Source organism: Carassius auratus, linkage group LG44F (assembly GCF_003368295.1).
Source record: "Carassius auratus strain Wakin linkage group LG44F, ASM336829v1, whole genome shotgun sequence".
Taxonomy (NCBI): domain Eukaryota; kingdom Metazoa; phylum Chordata; class Actinopteri; order Cypriniformes; family Cyprinidae; genus Carassius; species Carassius auratus.
The window spans coordinates 5,804,319-5,827,370 of NC_039298.1; the positions used below are offsets into that span (position 1 = coordinate 5,804,319).

At 35.6% G+C, this 23,052-nt stretch overlaps 1 pseudogene; it reads right to left on the reverse strand.

Moving 5' to 3' along the window:
* On the reverse strand, positions 1 to 22,887 carry LOC113068405 (nucleolar complex protein 2 homolog; annotated as a pseudogene).
* Between the last annotated feature and the right edge of the window lie 165 nt (positions 22,888 to 23,052).

Sequence of the window (23,052 nt, forward strand, 5' to 3'; positions counted from 1 at the left end):
GATAAGGTCTTTAATTTGAGATTTGACTTTATAGAATACAATGGTGCAGAAAAAGAAATGTAGTTACTACAACAGGGGCTGTACATGGCTCATCATTTCTTGGTGAGCTTTACTTATAAAGTACTTACTAATAACAGTATTAATTATGTTTAAATTTGAAATAGCAAAGCATTACTCTGGTGACTTTAGTCCTGATCAGAGAGCTCCAGGTCCTCTACCATATCTTCATCTCTTTCAGCCACCACCTTCAGCTCTGTGCTCAACATCTTCTTTGGTCTTTTGCTTTTAGAAGATGGGGGCTTATTCTGGTCTCCATGTGAGACAATGACAAAAATGGGCAAAAGTATGCTACTGTACATACAGTTAAGACGACTGAAAAATATGAGCAAAATTTTGATGAAAACAATTCCTCAGACATGCAATATAGTGAATATCTATCCCTACAGAGGCAATCCTAGCTCATTACAGAAACATATAATCACCTGAAACAGAGTCATCTACATCCTCTTCATTGCTCAGGTCTGAGAGGTCCTCAAGGCCTTCATCATCCTCATCAGAGCCACCCTGTTCTTCTGTAAAGAAAATCAGATAATGTCTTCAGAACAACATTCATTTGCATTTATCCAAATTTGCATTTTAATGTCAACATAAACATTTAAATTGACCCTTATTCATTGGTGCATGTTAATCCAAATAAATATGTTTGTCTTTATAACTTTAAACCTTTAAAATTAGTGGCACACAAAAATTGACAACCAAAATTATTCCAAGAATAAAAAGTTTTTTTTTCCAAACTTGTTTTAAAAGGGTTGGAATTGTTTAAACTACCAAAACAGTGACAAAAAATGTTACTCAAAAGAAATATGTTTGTCTTCAAAACCTTAAACCTTCAAAATTTGTGATGCACCAAAAGTCGTTTTCAAAACTCTGATGAAAAACAGTTTAGAATAAAAGGCGATGTTTAATTATTGCTTTTCCTCCATCTTGACTACTTATTAAATAAATGTGATTAACTGTGAATAAAAAAATAAAATAAAAATTTAACAACTACAAAAATTGGTGTTTCAGTGAAACATTTTTTTTTTCCGTGCTTCACTAATCACAATTCAATGCCTTGGTCTGCCTCTGAAATTTCTTTTTTCACTGACATCACAAATTCCTCTTCTCACTCTGTAAGGGAATACAAAGTTTTCTAATATAACACTTAACATTTTCAAGCCCATCTATGCACATGAATTCCCATTAAACGCACTCAACAGAAAGAGCTTGAATGATTTTAGAGGAAGCGTTCGTCTAGAGACTCGACTACGCCACAGCTGACCTACCCATGCTGCTCACGCATAGGTTACTATTTACATGACAAAAATAGAGGCTAGCTTCTAGCGGCAATTTAGCCTTCCTAATCCAAAGGTGTGTGTGGGAGTGTCTCGTGTTCTCTGAAGAGGACGGGTTTGAAATCCCTGAGCTTTGAAGTGGGATTTAATTAGATGCTGCCTGGGAGGTGAATGGCAGCACAGACACCTCCCCAGCCAGACACCCTCCACCCTAATTACCCAGCACACACTGGAGCCAGCCAGAGGGGGGAGCCAAGCTTAACACCAGGCACATCTTGCCTCATGCATCTTAATTTAACTGGCGACCGGCTGACCGGAGAGTTCAGAGAGGGTAAAGAAAGTCCACCAGGAGAACGAGGCAAAAACTTTAACAACTGCCTGTGGGCTGATCAATACAATGAGAGGGGGGAAAAGAAAAAAACAAATACACAATCTACATGTGACTCTGAGCATTGAATACAGCCTTGACACAGAAACACTGAAGATGAGGGTGTTTACAAAATCTCCACTTTAAGATGGAGAAACCTCAAGCCAAGTCTTTGAGAGCGTTGAAAGCATCAAATGATCTGGCACACTGCAGCGACAACAAAATAAACACCACTCAAGAATATTAATAGGCCAAAAACAGACCAACCCAGCAGGTAGTGAAGCACACCGAAACTTCAGAGACAAACTAACTAGAAGTTTGGAAAAGACATCAGACTGCCTCAAAATAGTAACAGCAATGGATACAGCACATTAATTGGACAATATTGGGCAATTTGAGTTTATAAGAGCTTGAGTTTGAATACAAATTATGAACTTAATAAATCATGATTTGAATAAAAAAAATGAACTGTTTGAAATCTGATTCTCTCTTTCATACTGAGGTGGATGAATTGACTATTAATTTTAAAAGTGTATGGAATTACAGAAAAATAATCAATGATTGGGGTTAATAAGATTTTTTAATGTTTTTGAAAGAATTGTCTTATGCTCACAAAGGCTGTTTTTTTTTAATCAAAGATAGTTAAAACAGTAATATTGTGAAATATTATTAAAATAACTTGCATTTTGATATAATCAATATAGACATAATAATTATTGTGACATTATTTATTTACTGTACTTTATCAATTAAATGCGTCTTTACTGAACAAGTTTTAATTTGTAAAAAAAAAAAAAAAAAAAAATCCTGACCCCAAATTTTTGGTTTTGTTTTGTTATTTGCAGAAAAAAAAGTAATAATTTTACAAAAAAGGGATATTACTACTATAAAAGTATATATTTCTAAAATATAATGGACATTCTGTGTTTTCATGATTTAAAACAAATATTGTGCACATTACGCTAGATAAATATTTGTATTTGTATGATACTGCCCATCATCAATTAATTTGACAAAAGCCCTATTCACGCAGGATTAGTATTACCCGGTGACCTCCAGTCATTTTTAATAATTGCGGAGGTTGTCTGTGATCTTAATCCGGTGCGAATCGGCCATGTCTGTAATTTGTAATGTAAAAATTCCCCCGCAAGGACCTACCATAATTCGCCCAACACTAAGGTTCTGTGATAATATTAGTTCTGTGCGAATTTACATTTTTGAGATTTGGCAGGTCGTATATAATTTTTCGAGGTTTTTATTTCCTGTGCGCCTTTTTCGCGAATAATGGAGCTGCGTTGGAGTGTTTGATAGTATTTTGGGTGCTGTCATCATATCGCTATCACCATACAATTTGCAAACAACCAGTTGTGCTGTAAGATATTACAGTCAGATCCTGTAATAGCCTAGCATCCAGGGTATGGACAAGTAAATATTGGTCATGTCATGTAATGTACAGTGAAATTAGAAATAATAGTCTCTTCCTTCCACTTCCACCCTTGTCCTTTCCTTTCCTCTCACTACAGCGATGACTCTTGTGGTCACACCAGCCGCTTATACTAAATCTCTGCCATGTGACCGCCATAAAACCAACTGCAGAAGTGAAAATGTCTTATTCAAAAGTGTTGAAAAATGAAATTATTTGTTGGTTTGGTAAAAGAGCAAATCAGAACAACAAATCAACAACAAACAAGAGCTTTTCCTTTGACAATATGCAACCAAGACCACAAATTAATATATTAGCGGTCCTGTGACTGTGTTCTTCAGGTCTAAGCGCTGGAGGTATGGGGCCAGTTAAGCCGTGTGGTGAAGGAGCGGCCACTAACATCTTTCCAAGCAAATGTTTTGAATTACAAACCCCCACTGGGATCCAAGTATGCGAAAAAAAAAGCTTCCTGTAAGAGAGAACGGAGTAAAAGAGAGTGAGAGACAGAATGAGAGAGAGGTAGGGACTCCACACAATGAGCACCAGATGTAAAAAAGAAAAAGAAAAAAAGAAGCCCCTCCACTCGCCTCCCAACCTCTATGGGACTTTTTCTGTGGCTGTCGGCCTGTCGGCTCATGGGCGGGAGGAGTGGGAGAGTGTGGCATGTGTCCGACATATGACCCAGCACACAACTCCAGATATAGAGTTAAAGAGGAGAGGCAAGTGCACGCCTGACAGCTGACCTGCCCTCCACTGAGATTCATTCACAGAGAGAGAGAGAGAGAGAGAGAGAGAGAAAACAAGCAATGGATATTGGATATGGACTCAATGAAATGGATTTATTTTGTGCATTTTTTTTGTTTTTGTGTTAACTGTTAATTGTTTCATGTTTTTATGGAAATTCTTCTAAATATTCAATATGAACATCACATTTTTTTTTATTAAAAATGTTCAATGGCAATATGAAATCAAAAATACATGCACATATTTTGGAATATATAAGGAATATTTATCCTTATATACAATCCTTCATCAAAATGATGATAACCTTGCTCGACCTCTATAAAAAATAAATAAATAAATAAATAACTTTTCCCTTCAGATGACATCATAAAGCCTTCTTATTTATCATCTTATTTTTATGTTTGTAATTAGTCAATAAACAAATTAAGATGTTTTTAACTTAAAATTGTTGCATTCGGAAAATCAAAATTTTTCCACTGGAGGAAATGTTATTATGGACTTATGTTTTGGCCATAAGCGACAGCTTAAAAGTTAAAATGTCTTAATGGCAGATTTGATTCTCACAAACACTAAGGTATTCACTTCCCAAAGAGTTAACTGGTGTCATGTGGATTATTGTGATGATTTTATCAGCTGCTTGGACTCTCTGACGGCACCCATTCACTGCAGAGTATCCACTGGTGAGGAAGTGATGTAATGTTACATTTTGCCAAATCTGTCCGATGAAGAAAAAAAACACTCATCTACATCTTGGAGGGAAAGTTTTCAACAAAATCTGGGTGAACTATTCCTATATCCTTCCTATATATTGTGAGCATTACAGTAAAACAGATCTAAAATAAAATTGCACTTTCAATAGACTTCTGGAGTTTATACTTTCTGTTTTTCAGAATCTTCTGACAGCGCAACGTAATGGACTACAGCCTCCCAGTGACAAAGAGAGGCATTACAGGAAAACAAAACTCTAGGAATCTTTCCCATTGGATGTTTCACAAGTAGATTAGATAATCATGTAGTTTATACATTAGTTGCAATAAAGGGTAATATATATTAACACGAAGCCTTCCTTACCTTTGGATTTGAACAGGTAGTAATCGTCGTCACTATCTGACTCAAAAAGACCCTTGAATTCCTTCTTCTTGGCATTCTTCTCTTCAGCCTTCTTGCATTTGATCTCAGGGAGATTCAAGTCCTCCATCTAAATAAAAAAACGATGAGAAAGAAAGAAAAAAAGGATCTTTAAATATTGTCATTAATCAAAACCAGCAAAAAATGAACAAAACACTCCAGACATAACATTAATGAGAATATAATGCTGATGAAATGCTGCTGTTATTTGTTTCAGATTTAATTTTAGACTAAATTTGCTCGAGTGGAAGTGTTTTTGGTTTGAGTTTCCTTCCATCTCATTAACATCAGATGTCACAAAATGAGTCACTGTTGAGACCGAGTATTCAACCTATTTTCTCTTTCTCTCTCTCTATATATCTTAATACTAAAAATGATTCAAAGTAATATTATATTATAAAAGTTATGTTATTCTCCCCTAAAACATAATGTGACAGTATGTGTGTGTTGAGGCAGCAGAAGCAGGAGGGAGGCAGTGGTAATCAGATCTGAGCGTGGGGACTCGGTGGATCAAAGCCTGGGACGCAGCCCTGAGCGATATAATGCTCTTCCTGTAGCACTAGCCCTGCCGCCGCCTCCGCCAATCTGCCGCTTCCTAGACGCCAACACTCCGCCTGGTGTCATCTCCATTATCTCCCCATGGACACGCTCCAGCTCCACACATACACGAACACACACAGTAGGTGCTTTCACAGAACCAGCACTACAGTTTTCACAAAGAATAACACATCTGTGCATTTCATGTAAGAACGGCATTAAAATAGCATTGGGGTAAACATACATCTTGATATATATAATCCAAATTATGAAATCCTTTCTGAAGATCAAACTATACAGTTGTAATGACGCTCTCACTGGTAAAACATGTCTAAATCCAGCTTCCTCTGAAAGGTGTGGTTGGGATGATTTGGGTCTAATGGGGATCATGGCTGGGGTTTTGCCATTTTTACCCTTTTTTTTCCAGAGATCTCCTTTTCACTTCCACTGGCTGTAATATTTAGTGAGTGGAGTATCTTCCTTTGCTACCCGCTTCTCCCAAGCTGCTTGTTGTCACATCAAAATAAAGAAACAATGAATGTTACTGCATGTTCACCCATAGGAGAGCTAAACAAAACAGATCTCAATGCACATTCTCAACAAAATAAAACCATAAATTTACTCAAAAAGTACAATTGTTAGACATGATGAGTACACACAGGCCTGCTCTGTTATTGTGGATCAATACCCCCCACCCCCCCCCTCCAAAAACAAAAAAAACAGAGCAGGAAATAATGTAGGGTCTAGTGTATTAATGGAGTATCAGGCAAATCATATCGGACCAAGAAGTGACCCTTGGTGCACAACTTTTCTCATGAAAAAGCAAAAGTAAGAACTTAATGGAAGGAAAAAAGTCAGGGGAGGGTGTAAGAGAGTGAATCCCTGTCAGCTTTTCCTTAAAGGTCTTTGTGGATGATACCGATCAGGTAAAATGTGATTACTTGACCTCCAAACCCAATAGACCATAATAAATATCAACTTCAGTCTACAGTTAGCTAAACTTATTTAGAACAATTTGTAGTAGTTTGTAGGATAGTGAAAACGATCGAAGCTAGAAAATGGCGCAATATGCTTCTTCCTTGATGCAACAGACCCAAAGAAAGCTAACAGATGTGTACATGACCAGTGAGGATGAGCTTCCCGCCAGACTCGGGGCTTCATCCTTTAAAGCATCTGTTCAACTACTGCTGTGCACATTCTGGAAGGAAATCCTGATGCGATCACTTCTTTCACTACTGTTCGAAGGCTAAAATGATCCGTAAGAGAGTTGCAACATTCAGTGCAGGTTCACAACACATTAACCTTTGGAGTTCAAGCAGGTGACACTGAATTTTAAGTTTAAGAGTGGTAAATCTTTCTTACAATCAATATAATAGTTATAAATAATTAACAAATAATAAATAAAATAACGGGCCATATAGTGTGACACTTATTATTTAACCTATGTTAACATGCATGTAAATATAAGTATGTATGTATTATGAGAAAGAGAGACAAAGTAAGAAAGACTAAAACTATTAGAAAATATTTTTAAAATAAATAACAAGTTAGAAAATATAGGCTTTGCATCTAACTGAAATAAGTTTAAGTACAACATTTACTAACTCAAAACTTTAAAATTAAATTTTGAAATAAACTAAAATAAAAAAGCGAATTCAAAATCCTGATATAATAACACTAGGTAGAAAGGTATCTAGATATTTAGCCTCTGTGTGTATTGTGTCATAGTGTGGAAGTATTAGAGCTGATGGAGGAACAGATATGACCCATAAAGACAGATATTTGTTTGTTGGACTGATCCATGGCTGGGGGATGCGGCTTTATGCAGCTGTGCTGGCGGCAGTGCTGGGTGAGAAGTGTGCCAAGCCACCCTCGTTACTAAAGGACATTTTTCCCGCTGGCCGGAGCCCAGCGACAGACGCACCCCGGCGAGGTGCCATGCTGTCTGCATGCTCTGCCCTGCTGCATCTCTCCCTACGGCTTAACATTACACAGAGGAGACACACAGACCCTTCCACCCCTCCTTCATTTCAGTCTTAAATGGCCTTAAATATTTATCAGAAGCACGAGTCAGTCCAGAGACAGCGAGGGGCGGGGAGGAGAGATGAACGGGCTGTGTGTCGGCAGGGGTGACAAATGAGAGTGGAGATGGAGATGAATGGAGCCGAGATCTCGCCCCAGAGAGGAAGCAACTTCTCACCTTCTCTCACAACCTTCACCCCTGCAGTCCCCTCATTTTTTCTTCCCACCAACTTAGTCATTATCATCCCATTCAGCACCATGGTTATTACTGTTAACTGAAACTGTTATGAAGACAAAAAATTACATTAAATAAAGTAAAAAAGAAAATGAATTATAAATGTGCACTACAATGTGATGAACAAATAAGCAGAATTATAAAGAAAATTAATATTATAGTTTCAATTATATATATATATATATATATATATATATATATATATATATATATATATATATATATATATATATAAATATATATATATATATTTTTATTAATATATATTAAATTCTAATTAAAGTTATTTTGCCAAGAAGAGACTGATGTCTGATTTATAACAACCAAAACAGTTCACTTTCTGTATACATTTTCTGAATTTGTGAATCTTAAAATGGGTGAAGACAACAACAAAAACAACAACAATAATAATAATTATTTAACTATTATTATTATTATTGTTATTGTTTTTAAGCAATAATGAAAATAATTGATAATAAAATGAATGCATATTATTTAGTAAACAATGACATATTTATAAAAATAATACATATTTAAAATCCAATGTACATTATTATATAACAAAATATGGATAAAACTATACTGAAACTAAATCAATTTGAAATAAATTCTAAAAATAAGATATATATATTTATACACCATCACTACTATTTAAAAGCAAACATAAAAACATTGATATTTTCAGTAAGTACAACCACCAAGTCTGATTCAATCCAATCTGCTACAGAGTTGACATTACCAGACACTCGCAGACAAAGCACTTAACATCTGCTCAACCTCCTCGGAGTCTCTCGTTGAGAGAAATGGCATTAGAAAGCTTTCGGCCCTTTACTTTCATCTGCTCTCAGCCACTGACCCTGTGTCAGGCTACGGCCGTAATAGCATTCCGTGCCACAACGGTTGTGTGTGTCTGTCTGAAGACCTGTGACTGCACTTCCTGACCTGCAGGTGGTGTGGTCAACTAGACTCCATGCTGTTTTCAACTGACCACAGCAACATGCATTCAGATGTGTTCACACGTAAACACGCAGGGCTCTGAACACGCAAACACAGACGAAGCCTGTGGGTAACCAGCAGTCACCTGCGAGGGGCCGGAAGGCAGGGTGGTGTTTGAGGTGGGTGGAAAGAGGAGGAACTGCAGGGATAACAGTCTGCTTTTACAGCTAAAATAAACATCTGACTGAAATGTCTGGTCCCAAAGCTCACAAATGTCTGACTAGAAGTGCTGGTATGGTCACTCTGTAATTGAAAAAAAAAAAAAAAACTCTAAAGGGAATAAAAAAAAAAACATCCTTGGGTTGACAGAATTAATCAAAACAAATGGATATAAATGTAATTTGCCAGTATAAGTCTTGTGATAAATTAATAATTTCTTTACGTATGTACAAACTTAAAACAATCTTAAACTATTGGCTTTATTTCGCATCAACCACAAGACATCTGTAAGCAAATAATGTATAATTAATATCTAAATGAATTCTTATTCAATTTATACAATAAAAATAAACCATACTTCAAATAAGAAGCCTTGGACAAACTATGCAAAAAAAAACTTTTCAGTCAAAAAGCACCTGATGGAGTTAGACTAAATGTAATCAGTTTTTGTCAACTAAAACTAGACTAAACTAAGAAGAGTGTGAATGTGACTAAAACTAATTAAAACTATTTAAATATTTTTTCTGTACCATGGTGTAAAAATAAATCACTGTGAATTTAACGGTAAAAGACTGTAAAAATGCACAGCGGTAAATTCCCCTACTATGGTGAAACTGTATTGGACATTAGATGTAATTTTACGGTAGTATACTGTTTTTTGGTAGTGTAAAAAGACCATATAATTAACAGTAAGTAACCGTAAATTGACATTTCTCAGAATTCGCTGCTAATTTTATGTTTTTTTTTTTCTGCTGCACAGAATGTACAAAAAGTACAAATGCAGAAATAAATGTAAATAATAATTTGAATCTATTTTAAATACATTGAAAGCATGAATTTATTGTATTGGTTTTATTAAATATAAAACATTTAATAAAATTTATAAATAAACGCGCGCACACGCACACACACACAAACACACACACACACACACACACACACACACACATATATATATATATATATATATTATAAAAAAAAAAAATGAATTGATATATAATATCATGATATCATGAATTATAAAACAGAATATTGAGGAATGAGGAATTTTCAAGTGAAAAAACATTCTGAAAAATAATGCAAGGTGGGTCTTGACTGCATGTTGCATCTAACAGGATTTTACCGGTTTTTGTTGAACTTTTATATTAATGTTTAATATTATTGTTCCCCATCTTTGTGGCTTTTTGATGCAAGGCCTATATTTTGCTAAAAGATTATGAGATCATTTAATTTCATATTGATTTCAACAACAGTTGGTCCATTCCTGGTAAAAAAAAAAAAAAAAAAAGTACTCACTCCAGCTGTGACATCAGCCGCGCCAAAAGCAGCTTTCTGCCTTCGTCCCGTGATGTAGCTGCAGTTCTCCTGTATCTTCTCCAGCAGCTGGCACATCTGCTGTCTGTAATTGGCCACTTTGCATTCCTTCAAGAACGCTTTCAACTAAGGAGACCAACATGAGAGTGCATGCATGAGAGACATTAGTGGAAAGATCAAACATAAAACACCGAAAAAATTATGCAGAAAGAATTTCTAACTATCCTAAAAGATTAACATTAATACATCTCTAAAAACTCTCTGTACAGATTAAATGATAACAAAATTTTGATTCTGCCAATGAAAAGTACGGAAGAAACAGGAGTGGATATTATAAATAAACCTGACTGGGCCAAAAGGATAAATATTCAAAACCAGATTTTCAAACAGCAGTGATGAGTGCTCGTTTTTGGCCAGAACAGAGGATGTGGCCAGAGTGTAGATCTGTGAGAGAAGGCTGAAAGAAGAAGCTGGCTTGTTTCCTACAGTCAGTGTGTTAGTGTGAACACTGCGGTGTATGTGTGCTATGTTGCAAGAGTAAGTGTCGGGATGTGTATGTTGAGGTGTGAGCACTAAAAGCAGCCATTAAATATAACCGTTGAGCATGCTCCATAACTTTCACTTATTATGAGCTGTTGGCAATGTGGTAAATGTCAGGAAGGGATGTGAATAAGTGAAAGCTTATTCCAGAGAGAGTGCGAAGAGTACCTGAACGATGGTGGGCAAAGCTAGCTCGGGAAAGCCAACGGAGCAGGCCTGTGTGTGGAAGTACTCCAGAATGAGGTACTCCACTTCTAGACCATCCTGAAACAGTGAAAACACAAACATTCACAAGTCAACACACAGGATTCATTCTCAACCCAGAAACAAACTATGCGAACACAGGGGGGAGGGGGGGGGACAGCTTTACATGTCTACACCATAAAATCCAACATGTGAATGCATCATTCAGGGAAGCTTTTTTTTCTTTCATTTCACTGCCCTGCACCTCACGTTTTAAAATGCAGAAGCGCGTTCCGTGTGAACCTGCCTGACAGTCACACAGTTGGGAGAAAGAAGAGTTTACAATGTAACATGTTCCTGCGTCATGAATTCAACACTAAATATTGGATTTGGGACAGCTAGGACCGTCTGCATTCACACACTTGCGTAGGATTTGATCAGGCCTTCAACAGCATCCAATTAAGCCCATTTTTAATTGTTGTATTTGGATTTAATTTTTAGCTATTTGTTCAGAGTTCGGCATTGTAAGCATTGTATTTCTAGGAATGCTGGGTTTTAGTTGAGTTAAAAACAAACTTTTGTTACACAGTGGTATTTTCAATAAATGTTCAATACCGTTTGATGTTTTATGTTTTAAAAGAAGTCACTAACGCTCACCAAAGCTGCTTTCATATGATCAAACATACTGTAAAAACTAATATTGTGACATATTCGTTTTCTATTTTAAAGTGTAATTTATTCCTGTCATGACAAAGCTGTATTTACCCGGTCGTCAGTGTCACATGATTCTTCAGAAATCAATCTAATATGCCGATTTACTGCTCAAGAATCATTTATTATTATTATTATGAATGTTTAAAATGTTCGTTTACAAAAGCATTTATTTAAAATTTGTATATTTTGTTTATAAGATTGCTTATTTAATGTGATTAACATTACTTTTTATCAATTTAATGCACACTTTCTTCATAAAAGTATTACATAAAAAAAAAAAAACCTTTTGAATGGTAGCGTAAATCCATTTTAAAAATATGTCTCAAGTTGGAGACATGGTGACATTTACAGAAGGGAAGGCAGAGTTTATTGCTTATTGCTCAAACTTTTGTGTCAGTCTAACACAAAAATAAAAATGAAAACCCAGTCTCAGAAACACTACGTCTATTACAAATGCCACCTGTTCCTGAGGTCACACACACACATGGAAAAAAGAGCAGTCAATCAGTTTTCCAAACAGAGAAATGGCAGCCCTGCCCCCCGACAGAGTTTTCACATCTCTACATCTCTAACACCTGGCATACAAGCATTCACACTAATCCTGACCCGGTTTAGTGCTGGGATCAGACCTAAATCCTCTGCCCTACCTAAAATTCACAGCCGCAGCCTTTGAAAACACATTCCTCCGCTATGGAAAAGGGAAAACCCTGCTGGTAACTGCCCTTACAGGAAATATTTAAGATTTAGTAAGTCAGACAGAGATCTCAGACAGCAAGGGTGTAGCGGCGTCTCGGGGGGTCTGTGGCTGCGGTGTCTTGGCCCGGGTGAACATACTGGAAATCTTCCCCGTGCCAACCAGGAGAGAAGGATAATCCCTTCAGCTTGTGTGGCAATCCTCTTGGCAACAACACGGTGCGCGTCGCTTTAGCCTGTGTAGCAGCGTGTTCGGGCTTTCATCTCTTAACCTCAATCCAGTTACATCCAGTCAGCATGAAGCCATGACGGGCTCCTGGCCCAGGAGGAGGGGCGATCTGATGCAAGTGATTGTCTTTTGTTTCTTTTTAATATGACTCTTTGCTCATTATTTTGGATTTACAATACCGTTCAAATTTTCGGGTCAGTAAAATTTGTAAGAAATTATATTTTATTCAGAAAGAATTTTAAATGGATCAAATATGACAGTAAAAACATTTGTAACGTTACAAAAGACTGACTTTTGAAAATTCTACTCATTAAAGAATCCTAAAAATGTTTCAACTTCTCTAGTAATAATGAATGTTTCTTGAGCAGAAAATCAGGATTTTAGAATGATTTCTGACACTGAAGACTGGAGTGATGATGCTGAAAAATCATCTTTGCCATCACAGGATTTTTTTTTTTTTCAATTATATTCAAATAGAAAACAATTTTAAATTGTTATTAATATTTAAAAACATCACTATTTTTACTGGATTTGTATCAAATAAATGAAACCTTGGTCAGCATAATTTATTTTATAAAAAAAAAAAAAAAACCTTTATACCGACCTACCTGCATACCTTTAAGAAAAAAAAAGTTTTAAAAAATTCAGTGTGAATTTGGGCTTAATCAATTTAAATGTTTAAGCTTTTTAAAAAGGTTATAATTAAGCTGTTTAAATTTAACTTTTTAAATTATTGATCAGCTGATTAATTGATGAACAAATCGTAAATCACCACGTATCCCATGAAGCCAGTTGTTAGGTCTTGTGTTGTCCTGTGTATTTATTATAATTTTTATTTTATAATTTTTTTATGTATTGTAAATTGTCTTTTTGTGTGCTGGTCTTGCTCAGATATATATATATATATATATATATATATATATATATATATATATATATATATATATATCCACACACACAATCTCTAAAAAATTCCAAATAAAAAAGTTCAGAAGAAATTCAGTCCAAATGTTTTTAGAAAATGTACATTTTTGGGTTAACTATTAAAGTATTTTACGCATTAAACCGTTTTCAATTAACTAAATGTGGTAACATTAATTCTGAAAGGCTTAGTGAACATACGTAGTCAGAAACAGAAAGAACATGAAGAATTGATGAAGATCTGAAACTCAAAGAAGTACAGGATGTGTGACCTTATAAGCCTTCTCTTGGAGATTGGTCTTGCTGAGTTTGAGGATCACTGCAAAATAGATGGGCTTTATACTCATGTGGCCTGGTTTCTTATTGAAGTCTTCCCGCTGGAGGATCTGAGGAGCAGAGTGAACAAACAGATACATCAGAGCACTGCATCACAGACATGTGTGCACAGAAACACACAAATAAGACTTGACTACAGCAGTAGCCCACTGATTATTCACACAAACACAAACCAGAGAATGACTCAAGGGCTTACAGGAACTTAAAATATACAATCTAAATCAGGTGTACAGATGAGTGTTTGGGAAGCTTTTCTGAAACTTAAAAGTAGTTCAAACCTTTTGCAACCATTGATAAGTGCATTGAGGCTAACACAGAAAGATCGCCTACTTCTTCATTAACTGATCTACAGAAATGGTATTGAGGGTGGGAGAGGGTGCTGTACATTCAGTCCCCCCATCTACAATCCCTCTCAGCACCAAGACTCAAACCTGCTACCTTTGGGTTACAAATAAGTCTCTCTAACCATTAGGCCATGACTGCCCCCAATTTTTTTTATTTACACTCCTGTGGTCTGGAGGAGTGGCAAGTATTATCCAGACCTTTATCAAAGGCATTTAAGTGGTTGTCTTTTGTTTAATTTTACTGTCTCTTTGCTCATTATTTTGGATTTACAGTACCAAAAAAAAAATTACAAAAGAAAGAAAATAAGTTTTTTATTACTTTGAGCAAGGATGCTTTAAATTGATCAAAAGTGACAGTAAAACCATTTATAATGATACAAAAAAAATTACATTTCAAACAAATGATGTTCTCTTGAACACCCTGAAAAGGTTAAGCAACACTGATAATTAAAGAAATGTTTCTTGAGTATGAAATCACCAAATTAAAATGCTTTCAGAAGGATCATGTGACACTGAAGACTGGAGTAATGGCTGCTGAAAATCAGCTTCGCATCACAGAAATAAGTTACGCTCTTAAATATACAGTTAATTTTAAACTGTAACAGTATCTTACAATATTTTATTGTATTTTTAATCAAATAAATGCAGCCTTGTTGAGTAGAAGTGAATTGAAACTTTAGAACAGTAGTGAAGTGATTCTTTAAAATTAATCTTTTTATATATTATTAATTTTATTTTAGCATTTTTATTTTTTTAATTTATTCAATCTGGAAGCGTAAAACAATACAATAAAAAATTGTCTGGGCGGTAAAAGTAACTGGGTGGTTTTTATATAATGTAATGTAATGTAATATAATATAATATAATATAATATAATATAATATAATATAATATAATATAATATAATATTATTTATCATAATCCAAAGAATACTTTTAAAGGTCCCGTTTTTCGTGCTTTTTTGAACCTTTGATTGTGTTTACAGTGTGCAATATAACATGCGTTCATGTTTCACGTGTAAAAAAAAAAAACAGTATTTTTCACACAATTCACCTATCTGTATACCGTTGTTTTCACTGTCATAAAAACGGACTGATGACTTTCTTGTTCTATAAAGTCCCTGCTTCAGAAATACATAACGAGTTCTGATTGGGCCAGCGGTTCCCGTGTTGTGATTCTGTTAAATAAAATATCTCGCTTGGCATTGAACTTTGAGCTTTAGAATTTTACAGATATTATTTATACTCTAACAACAACATTACACACTAACTAAAGTTTAAAACATGGGATCACGAAGAAGGGGACCTTTAAAAATACTTGCTCCATAACTAATATCTGAAAGATGCGGTGACTTCAACAAACAGTCAGCCAGCGTACTTTGGTACAGGGCTGTGGCGCATCCCATAACTCTCTCTCTGCACTTCCGCATTTAAGAGCAGTGGAAAGTGCTTGACGAGGTCATCTAGAACAAGCGAGGTGTGTGTGTGTTTGTGTGTGTGTGCACGCTCATGGACGGCCGGTCTACACAAACAGCGGATGTGGTGTCGGCCTGCGGGACACATGAGGAAGTGGTGGTGCATGGTCCCAACCTGATACGCTCAGAGGCTACTGAAACAGGAAGCTTGAAACCATAGGGGACAGATAAAGAGAGAGAGGGAGAAAGAGCGGGAAAAGAGAAAAGTAAAGAAAGCCATGCTCTACTCTACTTCTCGGCACACCGACTTTTTAACATGAGCGCGAAAACAGGAAGTGGACTGCATCACAAATAAACACAGGGAGCAAGAAGGGGGTCGGTGGGAGTCGCCACACTGACAGAGGATGTGGTCTGCGCAACACATTTGAGAGCTGAGTGAGAACCACAGACCTCCCTCACGTACGCTCTTCCCCCCCAGGCTTTATCGCAGTATGGTCAGGACTGGTGGGAGATCGGAGCCAAGCAGTGACCCCCCCATCCGGTGGTCTCGGCTGCTGTCGCCTCCACGCTTCTATTCTCACAACAGCTGTCACCACAGGGGCCCACGCCACCCAAACACAAACACCCGCCTCACACGGTGGAAAATGGTGACAGTTTGTGACCTCTACTTCTCCCAAAAATGAAGATGCGCAGCGTTCACACACATTAGGATGCGCGTTCATGCAGACCGCAAACTCTGGTGTCTATTATCTTTTAGTCTTTAATTCAAAGCTTGCCGACTGTTTAGGTAGCTTGCCTCGTCTTATTTATAGGTTTTTAATTTTCCACAATTTGATGGGTTTTCTAAATGACTAATCAATATTAAAGGCTCTGCCAGATCCCAAACAGATGTGATATTAGGGAGCGTCTTTTCTTGTGTTCCTTAAACCCGTATTATTTCTGTTTCCATTTACAACTCACTATACTGCCCTACAAAGCAAAAAGGCAGTAACTTAAAATGACTTAAAAGTTATCCTGTCATCCAGCCTAAGTAGTTACTGTACAAACAACTACCATTTTTCTCCTAAACGACACACATTTCAGATAAGATGTTTTGTCACATAACAAAGGATGCCTTGAATGTCATGAAAATGACAATAACTAATTTTTGACCAAAAATGCAGTTACTGCCTTTTTGCTTTGTAGGGCAGTATAGTTCTGTAATCTGAGAGATTTACAAGCTTGAAGTTTTATCCATTAGCAATGAATTTGATTTTTGAAAAGTGGTCAAATGCGAGTTTCCCTAATTAGCTAAACTACGATTTAAAAATGCGGTGTCAGTACATTTTTTTGTTTGTCTTTTAAAGTATTATTTTATGCTCGTGAAAACTACATTTAAAATACAGTAAAACAATAATATTAAAACAATAATATAATATTAAAATTAGAATACAATTTAAAAGAACTGTCTTCGATTTTATCATATTTTAAAATTGTATTTATTACTATGATGCCAAGAAGAATTTTCAGCATCATCACCACAGTCTTTGATAATTTCAGAAATCATTCTAATTTGCTGCTCAAGAAACATTTCTTATTACCAATGTTGAAAACGGTTGTGCTGCTCAATATTTTTGTGGAAATCATTATTTTTCCCCCACAATTAAAAACAAGAGCATTTATTTAAAATATAAATATTTTGTAACATTATGAATTTGTTTAATGTCAGATTTGATTCTTTTAATGAGACCTAAACCTAAAGACAGGTTTCTAAAATGTTTAAGCTTTTGAACACTAATGTATTTGGCGGTTGGTTAATGTTTTATTACAGCACTGCCTAAATAAAAATAAATGAATAAAGGGTAAAAGGAATTATGTTAAAATATATGAATGTATTAAATTGTTTATTTGTTACAATGAAACTCAAAGTCTAGCAGCATTCTAAACCCCTGCATCTCTTAATTAATTTACTAACAAAAGCAACAACATTTATTAAAGCAAAAAGATACATTAATTGACCTCACAAACTGACCCTTCAGTTTATTCGATTCTTCGTAGGAAGAATTCTTGTAATTGTACTTCAGATGTGACGAAAGGAAAGAGCATGAAGTCTTTTTATAGTTAACTGTTAAAAAGCAGGACGACCGTGATGACAGACGCCGTGGGTACAGTACTCATGCCCAAACCTCGTCCACCCACACATCAACCCGTTTATTCAAGACAGCCTGGGAGACTTCAGAACAGTTGATGATGGCATGAACTGCAAGTCTCACATCTAGCAGGAAGGGCAGGGCGGTCACGTATGTCTTGGTGTTGGCAGACAGCAGGGTGTGCGCTCTGACACATTAGAATCGCAGAGGTTAATAGCAGGAGATGGGCACAAGCCTACAAATACACACACAAACACATAAATGGAGCCATTAATGACTTGATAGAGAAGTTTCTGTAAGCAAATAAAATAATGTGGATTTAAAAAAAAAAATTTCCTATCTGCAGACAGAAATGTAAAGTAGTATTCAGAGCTTAAGTTCTTAGCTCAAATTGAAACACTGTGACTGAGGGCTGTAAACTTAAATGTGGCTAATGGCGCCACCTGCTGGTAAAAACAGTCAATGCAGTAACTCTTAATGGGATTTACAGAGTAGTTAACCTAAAAATAGATAAATAAACCTTCAGATCTTTCTGAAAAAAATTATAATATCAATTTTTTATTTTTTTGTGCTTGTTTGTAGGGCTGCACAATTTGGCTAAAATTTTGTGATTATCTATCAATCTGCCTATAAAATAATTACTAAAATAATAATTATTACTACTAAATAAACAATTTAAAAACTACAAAAATTTAAAATAAACATTACTATTGAAATATTCACTGCAAATTAGAGTAGTTCAGAAAACTAAAATAATGCCGTTACTTCACTCGAAAACATGCAGTGCATATTTATTTCATAAACACGCTATTACAATTTAGATTTTATTTTGAATAATCATGCATGCTATATTGATGATTTTAATTCTGACACTGTCAATTTCCAAAAAAGACACACACACAAAAAAAATTCTATACTGGCACATCTGACTCATGACTATGGGTGGAAAATATATTTAAAGATGCTGAGCAAAAAAAAAAAAGGTAGGCAAAAAAACATCAACAAAAAACAAACAACCAAACAGTCATACATACTTGATGCAGCCGATGATGACTTGACTTAGATCAATGGCTCCAAAACCTCACAGGGGTAAATGGTGCTCAATACCGACACCACAGATACAGACAGTGCACATACTGCCAGTTACACACAGACTCATGTGTCTCCTGAGGATGCACAAAACAGAAAAATACTGATCAAGATAAGCTGACATCTGCATCTGGACATATTTCTTAGTGTTAGAGTATTTTCTCAAAAATATGAGTAAAGTTGGATGAAAAGTGGGTGATTTAGAATTTGCCACAACCATACCTAACAATAACTAAACATCAATTTTAAAAATGAAGAATATCATTTTGAATAACAAGCACAGATGAATCATTCACAATAAGATTAAATAAATACAGTCAACTTTATTTTCATGTTAACTTCAAACAGTCATTCATTCAACACAAAAGAACACAGGTCAAGAGTTCAAACTACCTTCTTCTTCAAACTGATGGCGTTCCTGAGGTGGATGGCCAGCTGACGGATGTAAATAAAGGCATGCTGGTAGGACACCTGTGTGTCCAGTGAGTACCTCTCAGCGAGAGTCCGCTGCATGAAATTAATCGCTGGAAGAGTGTTGGGAGATGTGAACTGGCAGTTCTTTACGTAAGTGATGTACATTTGCTGCAAACAGAAAACTCACTGTTAATGATGAACCATGTATAATAAATATATTCACAATTTTTTCGTCTTTACGAATTCAAAAACATTTTTGTAGAAATCAGTCAATAATTCTACATTTTTACTATGTGCGCTATAATTTTAGTCAACTCAAATTCTATAGCTGCTTATGTTATTTGAGAATAAAAGCAATATATGAGAGTACCACAGTATTGCACACTGCTGTCAGGAACATTTAGTGCAAAAGAAAATTTCACCACATGGGAAATAAACTTATGATATGTTGTAAAACCCAACGTGCCTTAAGCACAGAGTTTAAGTAGATTTCCTGTTTGTGTCTGCAGATTTTGTTGAGAGCCAGGAAGAAGAGGACCCTCATCATCTCTTCTGTTTTCCAGTATTTGATCAGACTCTAGTGTCACAGACAAAAAAACACAACAGATGCTGATTAAAAACATCCATCTCAGTTCACGGAGCACCATTTCTGTCTGAGTTAGTGCCATTGATTTGCAGTGCTTACTTTTGCAAGTGCCTGCACTGTTTTGGCAGACACAGGTAGTATGGCACCATCTGGTGGGCATGACGGAGAACTGCAGCTATGACTGTGGTCTGTGTTAAACTGGAGGGGAGCTAAGGAGAGAGAAAAAATGGATCACACCTTAGCACTGTGATCCAGAAACTAGCTAAAAAAATAACTGACAAAGATGTGGGGAAAAATCTACCCAAACAACACCAGCAACATACATCTTAATATCAATCTGCTTTTTCTGCCACCTGGGACTTGAAGATGGAAGTATCAATCTGAAAATACAGATTAACACAATGTTACCTGAAGAAATCTAACTGATTAAACCATCTATGTCTACAGCAGGAGGAACAAAGCGGTTACTTTTTCTGGCCTTGCTCTGGAGCTTTCAGCTTCAGCATTTAGCTCAGAGCTGCTCATGTCCTTTATGCAGAACAGGACAAGGGAATTGAACACTGTAATGGGAAACAGGTAGAGGCTGTCAGTGAGCACATTAAACATCTTCGGTTCTGTACGCAAGTGTCTGAAATAAGCCGGATAGTTACCCGTGCTGTCTGAGATAGTATATCGACACAGCTTCTCAGAGTCGCCCTTCGTTGTAGCCACAGCAGCCTTAAAGGCTTGTGTGATGTCCCTAATCAATTTCGCCGTGGGCTCTTTCTGAGAAGAAAAACATAAAAAATAAATTAAAAAAAGATTAACTAAAAAGTTCTAAACCATGAATAAAACCAGCCAGCTCCCAGATTACCCTGCAATAATTGTATATATTAGTGCTGTAAAACGATTATTATATTATATTATATTATATTTATGTGTACTGTATTTATTTATTATTTATTTTATAAATACACACACATTCAGTATATACTTTGAAAAAATTTACAAATATATACTTTTATATATTTATATTATTATATTTCATACTATATATAAATGTAATATATAAACATAATATATTATTCTTAAATAAATACACATGCATGTGTTTGTATTTACATATATATAATAAATATACAAAGTGCACATATATTATGTAAACAAAAACTTTTATTTCGAATGCAATTAATCACAATTAATCGCTCGACAGCCCTAATATATATATCTATCTATATTTTTATCTATATATTAATATAATTTATATATCTATATCTATATAGATATATATATATAGATATATATATATATGTGTGTGTGTTTTTTTTTTTTATACATTGTAAAATGAAATTAAATCCTATGAAGGTAAAGCTTTTTTCAGCATCATTTCTCCAATCCTCAGCATCACATGATCCTTGGGAAATCATTTTAATTTGCTGATTTGCTGCTCAGGGAACATTTCTTATCACTGTTGAAAACAGCAGTACTTCTTAATATTTTAGTGGTTCTATTTTTTTTTTTTTTTAGGAATCTTTGATGAATAGAAAACATTTATTTAAGAATGTAAGACTTTTAATATTAGAAATTACTGTAATTTTTGATGAATTAAATAATAATAATAATAATTCCCTACATTTATATACTGTAGCACTTTTCTAGACACTCAAAGCGCTTATATAGTCAGGGGTATCTCCTCATCCACCACCAGTGTGTAGCATCCACCTGGATGATGCAACGGCAGCCATATTGCTCCAGAACACCCACCACACACCAGCTTACTGGTGGAGAGGAGACAGAGTGATGAACCCAATCAGCAGGTATAGGGATTGTTAGGAGGCCATGATGGTCGGAGCCCAATGGGCGAATTTAGCCAGGATGCTGAGGTCACACCTCTACTCTTTTCCGAGAAAAAGACCCCCTGCTGGCCTCACTAGCACCTCTTCCAGCAGCAACCTAGTTTTCTCAGGAGGTCTCCCATCCAGGTACTGACCAGGCTCAGCCCTGCTTAGCTTCAGTGGGAAACTGGTCTTGGGCTCCAGGGGGATATGGCTGCCAGATAATGAATCCTTACCAAATAAAACTATTGACCCCAAACTTTTAAATAGTAGTGATGTGTGGTCACTACTCCTTTGCCCCAACATTCATTTCACTGATTGGTGGTTCTTCACCAGAAATAACAATATCCCTTCTTATGCCAGTTAAAAAAAAGTACGACTAACCATTTCAATGGAAAATTTAAATTTTAGTGTAATTAAATTCAGGATGTCTCCATTACCATAAATCAAACAAACAAACGAAATACATATAACAGCTTAAAAAAATTCCACTACTGTTGACAATAGCTCACAAAAAAAAAGGAAAAAAAAAAAAGAAAAAAGGATGATGCAAATATGTTACCGTGAGTCCAGATCTCCGGTTCTCAATCATTGCTTCAGGGACTTTGGTAACGTTAGCTTCTTTAGACTTTTTCACATCATTTTTTTCTGATTCCTCCTCGTCATCATCAGCTTCCTAGTGTCACATAATAACTGTGATTTTTCAGATTCCAAGGAAAACACACACGTTCACACAAATTATATTAAAATTAATTTATTATTTAAAATATTATTTATCAAAAGTGCTGTTCATTTTTTAAATGCGTAGTGATTTTTTTTACTAGCAAAAAATTTTTTGGGGATGCATGTTTACACAACTTCCCTTCCACTGTAAAGTGAACATGTAAAGAATGTGATATAGAAATTACATTTAGAAAGTTACTGACGATCATTTATGTTCAATGTATGCTGATCTCCTTCAGTTTTTAGTTGATCAGTGGCTAAAACCAGCTAGCTGTCGTCAAATATATAATCAGGCAAGAGTCTATGAAATAAACTAAGCTCTGACAACTCGATCTAAGTTCAATGTTCTCTGACTCGAGCACTAATATATAATCATGTATGCGAGGTTAAATAGCTAAGAATTGAACAGACCTCTTGTTTTTCCCTGCCATGCTGGATAAGAAACTTGCGACGCATTACCCACAATGCATCGCTTTCGGGAGATGAGTTGATCTTTTGTCTAACGTTAGGTTTAAACGCAGAACAAAACACGAAGACTCAGTCGTTTAACTTAATGTCATTATGTCTGTTTTTGCTTGCTTATGTCTTTCGTAGTATTATTATAAAAAGATTATTTGCCTCTACGTGTGGCGGATTTTTTTTTTATTTTGTATTATTATTATTT